The 16,969-nt window shown below is 37.6% G+C and overlaps 1 protein-coding gene and 1 non-coding gene across 5 annotated transcripts in view; one reads left to right on the plus strand and one right to left on the minus strand.

Annotated features, from left to right (window-relative positions):
• TRPM3 (transient receptor potential cation channel subfamily M member 3) overlaps positions 1-16,969 on the plus strand; it is a 783,705-nt gene that overhangs the window by 235,337 nt on the left and 531,399 nt on the right. The window lies entirely within an intron of this gene.
• TRNAW-CCA (transfer RNA tryptophan (anticodon CCA)) lies at positions 3,014-3,084 on the minus strand. The gene has a single exon. It is a non-coding gene; the product is annotated as a tRNA-Trp (tRNA).

Consider the following 16,969-nt stretch of genomic DNA (forward strand, 5'->3'; position numbering starts at 1 on the left):
CATGAGTAACCTCTAACCACAAAGAGCGCATAGCCATTAAGTCTAAGGCTGACCCTCAGGATCGTTCATCTATGCACTTGGGGGAATAGAGGACAGAGAAAAAGTTAGTGAATGGGGGCTCTGGTAGCTGCTTCTGCCTCTCTGAGAAGAGGAACATATCTGGGGGGCTTGTTGTTAGTATAATATTGCTCCCTCCCTGTAATATAAAAGGTCCCTCTCGACATGCTGTTAGGGGGTGTGTGTGTGTGTGTGACAGTCTCTCTCTTCCATGAATTTTAAGCTACTTTGAGGCAGAAACCATATATTGCAGCTTTTTCATCCCTTCTAACTACCACTTTAACAATAAAATTGATATCAAAATGGTAATAATAATAGTAAAAAGAGTAAATGGTGCTTACTTTTTAGGTCAGGCACTGTTCTAAAAGATTTATATATATTTATGCATTTAATCCTCACAAACCCTACGAGGCCGGTATTGTTATTGCTGCAATTTAGCTTGTGAAAATAGGTTATGGAGTGGTTGAGTAACTTGCCAAAAGTCACACAGCTGATAAGCGATGAAGCCGGGGTTGGAACCCATGCAGCCTGCCTCTGAGGTTTATCAATACTGACTGTCCTCGTCACAAGCATATGGCCTTACTGTGAACAGGTGTTGGTAAAGTTAATTAGAAACGGATAATTTGCTCAGTCTGATTTAGTATGTGAAGGAACATATTAAATTTTAATTTAAGTGAATTATTTTACTTAAGAGAAAAATCAGATTATTATTTATGCATGCAACTTCATAAATTATTGTTGAACTCAGTGAATATGAAACTTTATAGATTAAATATAAGCAAAAATTAGTCCCGAAAGAATTGAGAACATTAAAACAATTCCTTCTAAAGATGAGTCGGAACAGTTGCTTAATGAGTGACTGTCCCTGAATATATTAGATATGTTTGTAAAAGTAAGTTTAAAAAGTTCAAACCATATTGGTTATCTAGTCTCAGACGCTATCTGGTATCTCTTTGTTGGTAAGAAAATAAAAATCAGAGTTCAGAACTATGAAGTCCATTGTTCTCGCCTTGCATCTCCTTAAAATCACTGATGATCTTTTCTCCCAGATTTAAACAGATGCTTTTCAGACCATATCTCTCATACTCCCCTTTCCTCTCCTCCTCTGTCTCCAGCTCTGCCCCTCGTTCTCCACCCACTCATTTTCCCCTCAGTCTGTCCACTGCACCAGCTCTGAGGTGCACTGAGTCTCCTCTCTGCTCTCTTCCTGCTGTGCGTTCTTTGCCCTCTACCCCTTCTCTGGCCAGCTCCCTGCAGTTCTAACAATGGGTATCTGGGGCAAATTCAACTCTCTTGACAATGCTCTAATGGAGAAAAAGAAAGAAAACTGGTCAGCTAAAACATGGCATAAATTTTTCACAAGCTCTTATCTCTACCCCATCCAATACACATTTCTGTAAACCATTTCAAATTGTTAAAAGAAGCAAGTATTTCCCTTTCTGACTTACTTCACTCTGTATGACAGACTCTAGGTCCATCCACGTCTCTACAAATGACCCAATTTCGTTCCTTTTTATGGCTGAGTAATATTCCAATGTATAAATGTACCATACAAATATCGTATATTCATATATGTGGAATCTAGAAAAATGGTACAGATGAACCTATTTGCAGGGAAGGAATAGAGAACGCAGATGTAGAGAATGGATGTGTGGATGTGGGGAGGGGAGGGGGGAATGAATAGGGAGAATGGGATTGACGTATGTGCACTGCCATGTGTAAAACGGATAGCTGGTGGGAACCTGCTGTATAGCACAGGGAGCTCTGCTTGGTGCTCTGTGGTGACCTAGATGGGTGGGATGGCAGAGTGGGGTGGGAGGGAGGTCCAAGAGGGAGAGGATATATGTATACATATAGCTGATTTACTTCGTTGTACTGCAGAAACTAACACAACATTGTAAAGCAACTACACTCCAATTTAAAAGAGGAAAAAGAAACAAGTAGATTCAGTGAACTTGTTATTTGGTGGATTGACTTTCAGCAATCCAGCCTTAAATGAAGTGGCCATTCAGTCAGCTGGTAAAATGGTGAATTGTCTTTTGAGATATTGGCCCTGAGGCTGCCCTGGTTCCTGCCTTTCTGGTTGTTCAGCTTGTCCTTTGATACCATGACCTATCCCAGCATGCTTTGTGCTTAAGCTGGTTGGCCTCTGTGACTTGATGGAAAGAACCCTGACTGCTTTGAACCTTAGTTCAGCTAGTCTCTGAGCAGGTCTGTTGGGAGTGGCAGAAGCAGAAAACTCTGGGGCCATCTGGCTCTCCTGTTTTCAGAGTTCCTATGATCACTTGTGGTCTGTGCACTTGTCTTGCTCAGTATAAACCTGGACTTTTTAATATGTATATTATATTGTAGATACACACTGATGGGGTTAGGATTAGGGTTAGAGTTACGGTTATGGTTAGCTTAGTGCTGGATTTTGGATTCTCTGGTGAGATTCCTCTGGTCACAGAGACTATTGACCTCCATATGGCCAAATCCAGTAGCTACAATTCTGTCATTATACTTCCTGATAATCCTATTGATTTTTGCAATGTTGAACATTCTCTGCTACTTAAAACCTTTTTCTTTGTTTTCCAGAATCCTTCTTTCCAGGATTTGTGGTTTCTCTTTTAATAATAAATAAAAATTTATTTTTTAAATAAACTGCTATTTCTGTCATCTTTACAAATCTATCTTTAGCCACCCACTCCCTTTAATAATGTGTTTCTTCAGGACTCAGGCTCTGACCCTCTAGTTACCTTACCTTACATTCTATTTTTTAAATTTATTTATTTACTTATCCGGCTGCGCTGGGCCTCAGTTGCGGCACGCAGGATCTTTGTTGCCGCTTGCGAGATCTTCGTTGCGGCATGTGAGATCTTTTTGGTTGCAGCATGTGGCATCTTTCTTTTAGTTGCAGCATGTGGGATCTTTAATTGTGGCATGCGGGCTCTTAGTTGCAGCATGTGGGATCTAGTTCCCTGACCAGGGATCGAACCTGGGCCCTCTGCATTGGAAGCAGAGTCTTAACCACTGGACCACCAGGGAAGTCCCTACCTTACACTCTTAAACATGCTTATCCATGCCCATGACTTCAACTGATACATCTCTACTTAAAATCCCCAAATTTCTATCTCTTGTTTTGGCCTCTCTACTGGTCTCTAGACACGTAACAACTGTTCACTCGTTTTAATTTGGTTATTTCACAAGCACTTCAAACTCATCATCATCCAAATTTTCCTCTTCGACATTGCCCATCTGGTAAATGGCACCACTGTTTACCCACTCTACCCAGCCTTCTCTGTCATCCCATTCAGTCACCAGATCCTACCATTTCCACCTTCTTCACCACATCCTACCATTTCCACCTTCTAAGTCAGCATCAACCACTCTCTCCCTCTTTGCTTCTCCCTCTTCTTTTCCCCCTCTATCTTTCTTTTTCATCACCATTGCTCCTGCCTTAGTGCAGAGCTGCATCTTTTCTCTCCCAAATCATTACAACTGTTTCTGAATAATTATTTTCTTTCCAGTCTTACCTCCCTTCAATCTGTCCTTCATACTGTGGCCTTGGAGGGAGCTTCTGAGGTGCTGTTCTGATCATCTCACTTCCCTGGGTAAACCTTGTCATTGATGTCCATTCCCTTTAAAACAAAGAGTTATCTCATTAGCATGAACATGTAACCTGGTAACACGTAACATGAAACCTTGTAACCTAGCCTCTGCTTAGCTCTCTAACATTTATCCTTTTGCCTTCTAACATGTATTCATCACTCCAGCAATAGCAAACATGGCATTTCCTAAATGTGCCATGTACCTTAATGTTTCTCACCTGTTTGTAAGACCCATGTGAAGCATCACCTCCCCAAGGAAACCTTCTCTGACCCCTCAGCTTAACATAGATGCTCTTCCTTTGTGTTCCTACAGCCTCGAATACACATATATCTCTGCCTTAATGCTTATCATACCCTTCTGGAATAGTCTATTTACTTTTCTGTCTCTTACACTAAGTCCAAACCTATTTACTTTATCTCCCCCAAACCTAGCTCAGTACATAGGAGGTAATCAATAATTGTTTATTAAATGATTAATATATTAATGAATGGGTGAAATATAATAAGAAAATTAAAACAGAAGAATTTTTCTTATTTAAAAATACAAGTGGTTCCTCTGAACAATTTCATTTACGTAATGTTATTTCTATTTTAAAATACTCTTTTGCATGTTTGGAGGGCAGTTGCATTCTTGCTAATTACATATTTCAATTAATATTGTGTAAAGCTAGTTATGCCATGTAAAGTATGCCCATTCTATTGAATAAGAATATAATAAAATACGTGCTACAAAATATTGTAGTCCAAATGATTCAGTCTACATTGTGTTTCTGTCCTTTATTCATTGTTATGACTGTCAATTATTATTATACAGTAGATAAGGAACCTGTAGGTCATGAGAAAGTCAGAAGTATTATATTTTATTATGAACTAATCTTGCTCTAATCCCCAATGCAGCTACTTCCTTCTAATAACATTGTTTTAAAAGATCTTCTGACATCTGCATATACTCAGTAATGTGAATATAGCAAACTTTTAGGTATTTCACTCATCTCTGTGCAGCATATTAAATTACTAAGAATGTCCTTTTGAAATCATTTCCTGGAATATAGTATCTTTCTTAAAGTCTAAGCCTTTTTCCTAAAACAGTCTCCCTTTCCCCTAGAGGCTGAGTAATCAGAGGCTCCCCTATTCACCTTCTCCTTAGCATGGTACCAGATACTCAGCAAGTTCTCAGTGACTGTTTCTTGAGTCTACATCCTTGAAACTCTTCTTCCTTTCAGTTTTACCACATTTAGAGGATTTTCAAGCCACCAAAGCCCCTAATATATTCTCTGCAAAGCCAAGGGTTTATTTAAGGGTATAATACAGCAGGAAACAGGAAGTAGAGTGAGTGTTTCTTCATCTCCTTGGAATTGTGGGCCCCTTGAGAATCTGATGTAGTCCTCTCTCAAGGAAAATGCACATACTCATATACTCACAAACGTTAAAAGTTCAGGGAGTCATAGAGCTCTAAAAGGATTTCATTGACTCTCCTGGGTCCATGGAACTCAGATTAGCTCTGAAATCAGGTTTGATTATGGCTGGAGTGAAGGATGTTGTGTTAGGACATGGTAGAAGATGAGGCCAAACCAGAGGTAACCAAGAGATGGAGAAGGACTTGGATTCCATGAAAGCAGTTGTGATTTCTTCCTAAGGAAGCATTAAAACTCATGATAACTAAATCGAAGGATATTTATAAAACCAAGACTACCAAGCCAGAAAGTAAAATTCCCATTTATTTTATGGGGAAGGTAAATATAATTTTGTATAAGCATCACGGGGGAAATAATGAGTTCCTAGTGTTGCCTCTTTGCTCAGTAAAATGCCACTAAGTTGGAAATCTCATATTTCAGCAGACCGAATCTATTTGCACTGAGTTGGCAGTAGTTAAGTACCTTTCTCTACAAAGTATAAGGCTTACTTATATCTAATATTTTGTCTAGTAAAAAAACAAAACCAGAAAGTTATGGCCAGTTCACTCTCATACATATAGTTGAGTGACTGTAAAGGGTCAGGCACTATGCTAGGCTCTAAGAGGAATATATAGACAATTTTTAGAAGACTAGAGCTTCTTGAACAGCTTGAAAAAGAGATGCACAAATAACTGTGGTGAACGCTGTAACTAAGGTCCAGTTTTAATGGGAAAGAAGAAAAGAGGATTTGATCCTCCCTAGTGGAATCTGGGAAGACTTCACAGAGGAGGTAGAACTTGAGCAGGCTTTGAAGACAGTTGGATTCTGACAAGTGGAAGTGAAGTACGGAGACCACTGTAGTTAAAATATGTTCAGAGGGAAAACACAGAAGTTAGGGAGAGCAAGGAGAATGGTGAATAGGCTCCTTGGGTTGGCGCAGAGGTGTCAGGATGCACGGTAAGGAAATGCCCTATGTGGCAGAACATGCTCTGCATTCCACATTCAGCAAACCTTGAGCACTTACTATGTGCAAGTGGAGAGAGAGAATGATAAGCCATAATCATAATAGGAAAGTTATAAAGGATTTGATAAGTGATAATGTGATTTTTAAAAAAAGAAAAAATAAAGCAGAGTAAGGGGGATTGTAGTGCCTTTTAGGACGCAAGTTAACGTTTTAAATTGGGTGGTCCAAGCATAATTCACTGAGAAAGTGACCTTTGAGCAAAGCCTGGAAAGGGATTAGGGAGAGAAACATTCAGATATCTTAGGGGAGAATGCTCCAGGAAGAGAGCGATGAGGCCAAAGTGTGCTTGGTTTGTTCAAGGGATGACTTGGACACCAGTGTAACTGGAGCTGAGTGCAGAGGAGAGAAGTAGAAGACACTGTCAGGTAAAGTGGTGTGTGATGCAGGTGGGGATGTGTCCTATAGGGTCTAATCGAAGGTTTAGGACCTTTCTTGCTTCCTCTGCCAATATTTTCCCCAAACACTCTAACAGTTCCACAGTTTTGGAATCTCAAAGAAAACATGGAGGCAATGTTCCCTGGAAGGGATGTAGTGATTCATCTATTCATAGCACAGTGTATGGAATCAACATAGTCTATTTTATTTCACATTTTTTGACTCAACCATACAGATCTCTGGAAGGGAGATGATTTTGCTAGACTTCAAATAGTAAGGAAGCAGTACTTCTGATTGTTACATGTTCCCCATGATTGACATCGTTCTAAATACTTTCGCTGCAAGCATCTTTGCTGCAAACATTTTCACCACATAACTAATTGGCTGTAAGGCAGTTTTTCCATAAAAGATACAGTAACAAAAAATAAAAGAGGGACATTTAAAAGGACATAATGAAATATGAGAAATGAATAACAAAATTTAAAAACTTGTGAAATATAAAATATTTGAATACATTTAAAATGTGTTGATTCATGGCAGTTCTGCATAAATAACTGATTTTATTTTGTGGGTTGTACCTAGGCACTTGTCTTCCAAGTATTTTCTCCTAGTATTTAATGCATTTTTTTTTTTTTTTTTGCTTGTTGATTCATGTCCTCATCTGGCATCACACTTTTTCTTTTTTGCCAAAATTTTCATTGAGCGGTATCAGTTTACAAATACTAGGATGTATATTTGTACCTGAGCTTTGTATTGCATTGTGAAAGCCTCCTACACTGTTGTTTGTTCTTGGCATATTGTCACGTGTCCGTTGACATTCTAAAGTCCTGTAGGAATCTGCATTCAACTCTGCACCTTTGAGGCCCTGGCCTCTTTCTCCTCCAATGTAGTGTGTTTCAAAATAAGAAACCAACTCTTGAGGCAAATCATCCTTATCTGTCAGCTGGACAAAGCCATCAGTAACGTCGCTAACTGGAAGAAATGCTAATGTATTTCAACCAGTTGAAACCAAACTGTTGAACCAAAAACTGTCAACCAATTGTATCTTTCACGGCAAAATTGCCTTACGGCCAATTAGTTTTACGGCAAAATGCTTGAGGCAAACATTTACGGCAAAGAAGCTTATGGAAAAAATACCGGGCTCTGAGGCACTCCCGTGTTGCCTTCGATATAACAGGTAGGAGTTATTTTTCATTGGAAAATTTTGACTTCAAAAATATTCAAAGGGGGGCTTGCCTGGTGGCGCAGTGGTTGAGAGTCCGCCTGCCGATGCAGGGGACACCGGTTCGTGCGCCGTTCCGGGAAGGTCCCACACGCCTTGGAGCGGCTGGGCCCGTGAGCCATGGCCGCTGAGCCTGCGTGTCCGGAGCCTGTGCTCCGCAACGGGAGAGGCCGCAACAGTGAGAGGCCCGCATACCGCAAAAACAAAACAAAACAAAACAAAACAAAATATATATATATTCAAAGGGAATTTTTAGAAAGAAAGACGGTAGTTATGAAATAAGTTTCTTGGGACTTCCCTGGCGGTCTAGTGGTTAAGACTCCACTCTTCCACTGCAGGGAGCGCAGCTTCCATCCTTGGTTGGGGAACTGAGATCCCGCGTGCCAAGCAGCTCAGACAAAAAGAAAGAAAAAAAAAAAAAGAAAACAATTCTGTTAATAAGTTTCTTAAAAATGAAAGATGGAGAGAAAATATGTTTACAGGTTTTAGGTTCATTAGGATTTTTAAAAAAGCGTATATGTATTTTTTTTGGCCAGATATTGAAGTATGCATGCTTGATATGTTGGTTTTTTTTTTTTTGCGGTACACGAGCCTCTCACTGTTGCGGCCTCTCCCGTTGTGGAGCACAGGCTCCGGACGCACAGGCTCAAAGGCCATGGCTCATGGGCCCAGCCGCGCCACGGCATGTGGGATCTTCCCAGACCGGGGCACGAACCCGTGTCCCCTGCATCAGCAGGTGGACTCTCAACCACTGCGCCACCAGAGAAGCCCATGCTTGATATGTTTTATTCAACATAATGACATTTGGGTTTCCTCTTTAATTAACAGAGATGATGTAGTCAAGCCTTATTTCTTCACGTGACTCTATCTACAGCAAGGATGTACAAAAACATAGTTTTTGTGTTAATGGCCCTCTCTGGCCCATTGTGTTCACTACTGTTTGCACCATACTTTATTTCCTATCCTTACAATGACTCTATAAGACAGAGATTTTTAGTGAAATTTTCAAGAGTTACCTGAAGCTTACAGAGGTAAAATAATTCTGCCCAAGTTAACAGTCTATTTGTTGTGGTGCTGTAATATTAGTTCATATTGCTCTGACCCCAGATCCTTTGTAAATTCCACATGATTGAATTGTCATCTTCTTTTTAATTCCCTTTGAACCATATGTAGCTAGAGTCCGGAGAAGGAATAAATTGTTAATAGGGTAGTAGCTACTGGGTGTTTGTCTCTGCCAGATATGGTATCCTAGACTAATTTAGGTAGTAGGCATTTAAAAGTCCTGGATTCAAATGCTACCTTCCCTCTATGAATGGTATGACTTCGGTCAAGTTACTGTACAGTTTTGAGCTTTCATTTCCTGATCTATAAAGTGAGGATTCATGGCTACCTTGCAGAGTTGTTGGCAGAATTGAATAAGGGCATATTTTGGACTAAGTAAGCTTTCCGTTTTTGCTAGTTGAATGTAAGACCTTTTCTTTGTGTGGTTGGCAGAGCGTATTTTTATATCAAGGATTAATAGTCCAAGCTGTGTCACAACTTTAAGATTGCATGTATTGCTCCCTGTGTAATACTATAATTAGGTTTCAATTAGAAAAGTTCACAACCAGTCTTGCATGGCAAGTTGTGTTAACCTCATTTAACCCAGTCAAATGTTCTGTGATACCAAATGCAAAATTTTTTTGACAATCTGTCCTCATGGTTTTTGAAATAATTTAATTATTTCAGTTTCAACAATCTGTGTGCTCTTCAGCTTAGGTCTTCTCTTACTAAACTACTTGATTCCTCCTATCCATGAAAGAATAACTAAAAATAGCATATCTTTAACCCAATTCCTTTATTACTTGCTATCTACCCTCAAATGTTGTTGCTTAAATATTAGGCCATCACAGATCTATAGTTCTTGTGTCCTGGTCATACTTAAAAACAAGAATGATGTAGCAAAGCATTTGTAAGCTAATAGCTTGGCCAATTACTGAACTTTGATTAGAGTTTTAAGTTTCTGAAAAAATGCATTAATGGAATACATATAGACATATATGTATTCCATTAATACATTTGACTTATAGATTTTGACTTATAGATTTTAATTGATAGATTTTAATTGATATTATCTTTGTCCTGTAATAAGATTCCTTAGAGGGTACCCTTGGTTTAATTTTATCTTGCTCTGACTATGAAAGAGGCAGGAGTTGGGTAAATGATACTGTAGGATACTGTAGGTGACTGTAGGATAGAAAGTAGTAGAAACTAACATTTTTTGAAATTAATAGCTATAGCCTTTAAAACTTTTTGAAGTAAAAGGTAATACTTTTAAAGATGTTTAGATAGTATTATAGACACATTTATGGTAATTTGCTTCTGATATTTTTAAGTTGTGATACTTTGCTATTTGTTTAGCCAAAATATTCTTTGCCTTCAAAACTGTAACATTTGTTAGCTCAGCAAACCAAAATGTTCCCTCAGCATTGTGTAGGTGTTATGCTTTTTGTTTATAATGTGCTATTATTCATCTTCTATTTATATTTGGAAAATAAACCTGGAGTCTAAGAAAGTGTGTGTCCAATGTGGATTATTGCAGTCAGGGAAGCCCTCACTCATCCATGTGTGTGGGAAGCAGGCAGAAGTCAAACATTTAAATATTTGATCACATATGCTTTATGGAAATTATACTGGACTTTGACATTCTTGGACACAATTTTCATGGAAGCCCCTTTGTAATAAGGGTTATGACTTAGAGCACTTTCAGGTGATTTGGCCTTGGAGAATGATTGTCTTGAAGATGCTTATTATGACATCAAGCTGTGATCATTTTTCTTTCCAAAGCAATTTGGAATGCATTCACAAGTGACATCTAGTATTCTTGCATGAGGGTTTGCAAATTTTTAACAGGGTGAAGCTTTCCTGATCCTATATTAAGAATAAGTCTACAAGTCTCTTAAGAATCCTGAAGAATGCTTATTATAGCAAGTTTTCTTAAGTACAGTGATGAGTAATTTAGAAATTTAAGTACATTTTTGTCTGTCTCATAACTTAAAAAGCATTTAATAACATCATATGGGATTATATGGGCAGCAACCTAAGCACAATCAGTTCTTCTCATTTAAATCTATAAAAGAGAGCAAGAAATTTGACTTGCTTTAAAAAAAAAAGTAGATTAAAAGACTAGGCTAATCATTTAATTATTAATAATCATAGTTGGTATATACTGATCAGTTACTGTGTATCTGGTGCAGTGATAAGCTGATGAACAATGTATACACTGGTGGTATACTTATATTCTGTATAAAGAAACAAAGGCTTAAGAATTTAATGACTTGCCCAAGTCTGATGACAGTATTCAAACCAGGAATGATCTGACTGCAGAATTCAGGGCCTCAACCAGCAGACGCCATGGCCTTTCTCAAACTCCCAATGTACCTGAACTAACAAACATCAGCCTAGGGTTGACCACTAGGGAGAAGAATGCCAACACACAGTCTGGTTACTAGAATATGGCAGTTTCTAGATTAACTTAGAACAATGGCTTTCAACTCTCATTTTGTATTAAAATTATCTGCGCAATTTTAAAACATCCTGAGATTCTGATTCAATTGGTCTTGGGTGGGACCTGGACACTGGTATTTTTTTTAATTGCCCTATAATTGATGTTAATGTGTAGCCGAGATATAGATGCATTTATTTAGGGAAGACTGTGTCTTGTAAGACAGCAGCGTTCAGTGGAAATACTTCAGTTTTGTTTCAAGTTTAATTTTTAATATATTTGAACTATTAATTAAAATAAAATATACAATCAGTTGTATTAACTACAAATGTTAAATCTCAGGATGAGCCAAGCTCATTTTAGCCTCAGGGTCTTTGCAGTTGGCCTGCAATACTTTGAAGCTTTGCCTGGATGGTTTCTTCTCTTTATTAAGGTTTCCACTCTGTAGTTCCTTCTGAGAGACTGTGAGTGTCTCCCAAAATACCTCCCCTGATTTTTTATCTCATTGTTTTTAAAGGTTTTCATTAAAACACTTTAATTTCCTGAAATTGTCTTATTTTCATTTGTTTTTTGTTGGCTTCCTTGCAAAATGTAAACAGAGATCTTGTCTGTCTTGTTTTAACATGTGTCTGTCCCTAGCACAAGGAGTGGAGTTTGGCATAGAGTAAGTACTCAATAAATGTCTGTTGAATGAATGAATGAACGGTGAAAATTTAGCATAGATTTTTGATTAGTCCATCTGTTTATAAGCTAAACTGACTCTCCCAACTTTGAACACAAATTCTGTGTACCTTACTTCCTAGAAAACTGGAAAAAGAACACACTTGGTACACAGGTAGAGGTATTCTGAATTCAGTTTAAAATAAAGGTGATTTGATAAAGCCTTCATTCGTAGCTGGGATTGTGACTCTTACTTGATGATAAAACCATGTTTCTGGAAAATATTAATTGTGTTTTACAATAAATTGACATCTCTGATACGTAGCAAGTCTAGTTTTTTAGACTATCCAGCGAAAATAAGTCTAAGGTAATGCTTTTCGAGTATGTGATTAGTACACTGGCTGTAGTTCTGCAAGTCTGTACCATTTTGAAGGGAATCTTGATTTTGAATTCTAGACTGTATCATTCTTTTCTTTGATAACCTTGGCACAATATTCTTTGGATAAAATAAAACTATTGATATTTGGGAAAGTTGAGTTTCTAAAAATGGGAACTTGGATAACAGGGAGTAATTAAAATACCTCATAACTCTTGGCCTTTGTCTGCTTATTCAGGATGGCAGTTCTTAGAAACCGCTGAAGCAAGTTCTTAGAATAATATAAAAGAAAGCTCACTTCTTGATTGACATTGGCTTAGTACTTAATGTGAGATGGGGAAGTTTTCTTCAGTTAGAATATTTTGAAGGAGGGAGGTCAGTTGGGTTTCATCCCATGCAAGTATCTTTTGACCTGCTGCTGATTATAAAGTTTGTTAGCTTGCAAAGTAGCAATAGACTTAAGAATTTTTAAATGTGAAGAAGACTTACGTACCGTTTAGTTCAATCACTTTATTTTACATCAGGGAAACTGGGGCCCAAATAGGAGAAGTAAGTGTGGAACTCTGTCTTCCCTCAGTAATTGCAGTGTAGCTACATGCTGTGCCTTTCTAGCAAATGTAGTGAAAGGTTTGCTCTTGTATCTTTTGGTGTTTTTTCGAGAAGTGTTTTGCTTTGTACGTATAAAGGCTAAAAATACATGTTTTAAATATATTAATAATTATATATGTATAATATAAATGCAAAATATCACTGGATAAGAGATCTAAGGCATAAGCAATCATTTGAAGTGCCAATTTGAAGCTAAAGTTTTTCTGTGGATCTATCTAAAATAGAATAACATTTACTTGGAGAATTCAAGGAAAATAAGCTCCAAAGTTTCTTTTTGTTTTTGTTTTTGCTGTTTAAGACTTGAACTTTGCCATTGTAGCTTCCCTCAGGTTCACTCTCACAGTGCCAAACTAAATTTACTCCTGGTGTTTTTAACATTGGCCTTACAGAAAAATGGCTACATAAACCTCAAATTGTGAAACATTAAAGGAATTTGAAAGAAAATATTTTATTTGACTATGTGCAAGTAAATCAGGTTGCTAAATTACAAGAAAAAATGAAGGTGCTTATTATACTTGGTGGGTCCCATTTTAGTGGTATAGAATTCCAACTCCTATGGGAATGTAGTGAAAAAGCACAGACTTCAGTCAGGTCTAACAGGGTACAAGTCTCACTACTCACGAGCCAGGGCTCTAGGGCAAGTGACAGAATATCCCTGACCCGCCTTTGGCTTAGCTGCAAAATTACCCTGAGATAAAAAGTACAGTGAAGTGAACTAAACAGGGAAGGGTGTGTCCCAAGGCACCAATGTTAAGGGAGTACAAACCTTTTAAAAATTGAAATTTTAATGATGTCATTTAAAATAATGTAACCTTTGCATATTGACAGCATATGCACTGAGCTTAGTACCTAATTAGCAAGAAAGAGTAATTAAAACAGGAAGCTACCATGTGACAAGTATTGTGACAAGTATTGTTACTGATACCTGCACCTGAGGCACATTACCAAGATGATCTGATGGTTCTACTTTCTGTGGGCTCAGTATTGCCAGTGACCGCCCTGATAATGCCAACTTCACAAGGGCGTTATAAAGATTCCATGAGGTAAAATGCTGCTATGACTGTATAAGTGGTAGTCATTGGCCATTGTGACAGGAGCTCTTTCTCAGGTCTCTAAGTTTAGTATTATGTTGACTTCCTTATCAACCTGATATCTCTTTTACTAGACTTTCTGCAGGGTAAGGTCATTGCACTGTTTTATTCTTTGAGTCTACCAAGTAAGTGCCTGATGTGGAATAGGTCCTTTTTGAAGAGTTCAAATGAATGTATACAGTCATCTAAAAGTTACTTAACTGGGTATCTTGTTATCATTTTGAGAGCTCTAATCTCTGTCCTAATAGGACAGATGAGCTAATAAAAGAGAGTTGAGTACCAATTCTACTCCCCAGATGGCCTCAACCTTCTTGGGCAGCAGTAAGGTCAGGAAGAGTCAGTGGTGATCACTCCATTGTGAGGACAGACTGTATCTAATTCTGCTGGCTCTCCCCTCTGTATTTCTGTTCATCGGCAATATAATGGGTTGGAATTCATAAAATAAAGTTCTCACTTGTTTATATTACTTTCATTGGACATTAATGATCCAGTTAAATGGAAAATAGAACTTTTGTTTTTTTGGGGTTTTTTTTGCGGTACACGGGCCTCTCACTGTTGTGGCCTCTCCTGTTACGGAGCACAGGCTCCGGACACACAGGCTCAGCGGCCATGGCTCACGGGCTCAGCCGCTCCGCAGCATGTGGGATCTTCCCGGACCGGGGCACGAACCCGTGTCCCTTGCATCGGCAGGCGGACTCTCAACCACTGCGCCACCAGGGAAGCCTGGAAAATAGAACTTTTTTGTGCGGGGGTGTGTTAAAGGTGTATTTGCTCTCCCATTTAAGTATTTCCTTGAGATTGAAACCTTTTAATAATGATTTACTCATGTAAGTACAATACTGTTATAAAGAAATTTGTTAGGTCGTTAAGTCCTGAGGAGCAAGGTACAAGGCAGTCAACATCCAGCCCCTTTTTTGAGAATACGTAACATATACCCTCTAAAGTGACTTGGTTTTTAGCCGTGGCCCTGACTTGAGAAATAAATCTCCAAGTTACACTGCGCCACCAGGGAAGCCAACAAGCCATAGTTCTTATAGCTCTTTTGAAAGGAAAGGCAGATTTATCACAGAGTGGTTTTTATAATGTACATTTTTCAGTTGTTGATGGCAGATAGTTGAAGCAAAAACCTCAGAACAGTCACACGAGAGTTTAACACATAATTTTGTAATAACGGAAGCATGGTTGTTTTCAACCTTTTTTTTTTTCCCACTGGGAGCCCATTCCATATTAGTGTGTATAGAATTGCCTTTTACTTTTTAAGGGATACTAAATTCCTTTTATTTGGATTTATATAATGTAGTCAACCATTCTCCTATGGATGGAAATTTATGCTGTTTCCAAACTTTTGCTGCTATAAACAGTGATGCAAAGAATGTCTGTGTCCATGTCATTGAGTGTTTGGGTGAATACTCTGTAGAATAAATACCTAGCAGTAAAATTGCACATTTTATTGCATTTTTTATTTTTGATAAAGACAGCCAAATTGTCTTTCATAGAAGTTGTATTAATTTACACTCTCATCAGGGGTTTGAGAAGATACATAATTCTTCACATCAAGCTTTTAGATCTTTACCAACCTGATGGGTGAAAAATGGTATCTGAACACGTTTAATTTACAGAGCTCTTGTTACAAATAAGAGCATTTGAAGTTATTTATGTTTCATTTTCTATGAACACTCTGTATATTTTCTGTTCTTTTTTTAAATCTTAGATTGTTCTTTTCTGATTTGTTGAAACTCTTTCCATATTGGAAAACCTATGCCTTTGTGATAGGGTTTGCAAATATTATTTTTCCTCATTTGTCATTTGTCTTGAAGCAATTTAGTGATATGTTTTGTCATGAAGAAAATTTAGATTCTTTATTACCTATTCAATTTATGAATCTTTAATTTGATGACTTCTCATTGCAAATTCTCCCATCTCTCTCTCTCTCTCTCCCCCTCCCTCCCTCCCTTCCCACCTCACTCACTCTCTTTCTCTCTCTTATTTGTTTGTAGGGTTTTATCTGGAATTTATTTTGTTATGAGATAGATATCCAACCTTAGTTTTTCCCATATGATTTCCTAGTTGTCTCAATTTTTAATCTAGTTCTCCTACATGCCAGTTACATAATAAACTAAAGTCCCACATTTATTTGGTTTTATGTCTAGACTCTGTTCTGTTCCATCTTTCTTTCTTTCATCACAATATTTTAGAAGCAGTAGATTTATAATAAAACTAGTTTTCATTCCACCCCCTCTTCTTCATTAGAATTCTTTTCTAAAAATTTCCTTTTTGTACACATTTATTTTCCACGTGAATTAAATAAACAGCTTGGTATAGGTCTAAAAAATATGTTGCAGTTGTATTTAAGATTTGTACATCTATTTTCTTAAGTGTTATTCATTTGTGATTTTAGTGGGAGGCTATTTCATTGGATTTTGGCATCCATGTTATACTAAATTCATATAAATTAAAAGATTTTCTTCTTTTTTAATGCTTTGGAACTGTTTCAATAGTTTTGGAGGTATCTGTACTTTCAAATTTGATATGGTATCAGAGCTATTTACTCTTTATAGACTTTTTTCTCCTGGGAAAATCTGAGACTTGTGCTTAAAGGTATAAGAGGGTGTAGAGGAATCACTCTTCTGTGTTTCCTTGATTTTATTTTCACCAATTAAGATATTTATATATTCTGCTTATTTAGGTCAGTGGTTTTATAAAGGCTTTATTTTTTTTAGAGCAGTTTTAATTTTACAATAAAATCGAGAGGATGGTATAGAAACCCTCTGCTCTCATACACACATAGCCTCACCTGTTGACAAGATCATTCACCAGAATGGTACATTTTTTCACCAAGGATGAAGCTACATTGATACATCATTGTAGTTCACCTTAGGGTTCTTGGTGCTGTACATTTCAGTGGGTTTGGACAAATGTATAATGACATGTATTCATCATAATATTACACAGAGTATTTTCACTGCCCTAAAATCCTCTGGGCTCTACCTATTCATCTCTTACCACTCTAGCTCCATTTTTGTAAAATTATATTTTCCTAGTTAACCATACATTTTATACAGATTTTCAAATTCATTTTCAAATTGC

Source organism: Neophocaena asiaeorientalis, unplaced genomic scaffold (genome assembly GCF_003031525.2).
Source record: "Neophocaena asiaeorientalis asiaeorientalis breed wild unplaced genomic scaffold, Neophocaena_asiaeorientalis_V1.1 scaffold249, whole genome shotgun sequence".
Classification (NCBI taxonomy): domain Eukaryota; kingdom Metazoa; phylum Chordata; class Mammalia; order Artiodactyla; family Phocoenidae; genus Neophocaena; species Neophocaena asiaeorientalis.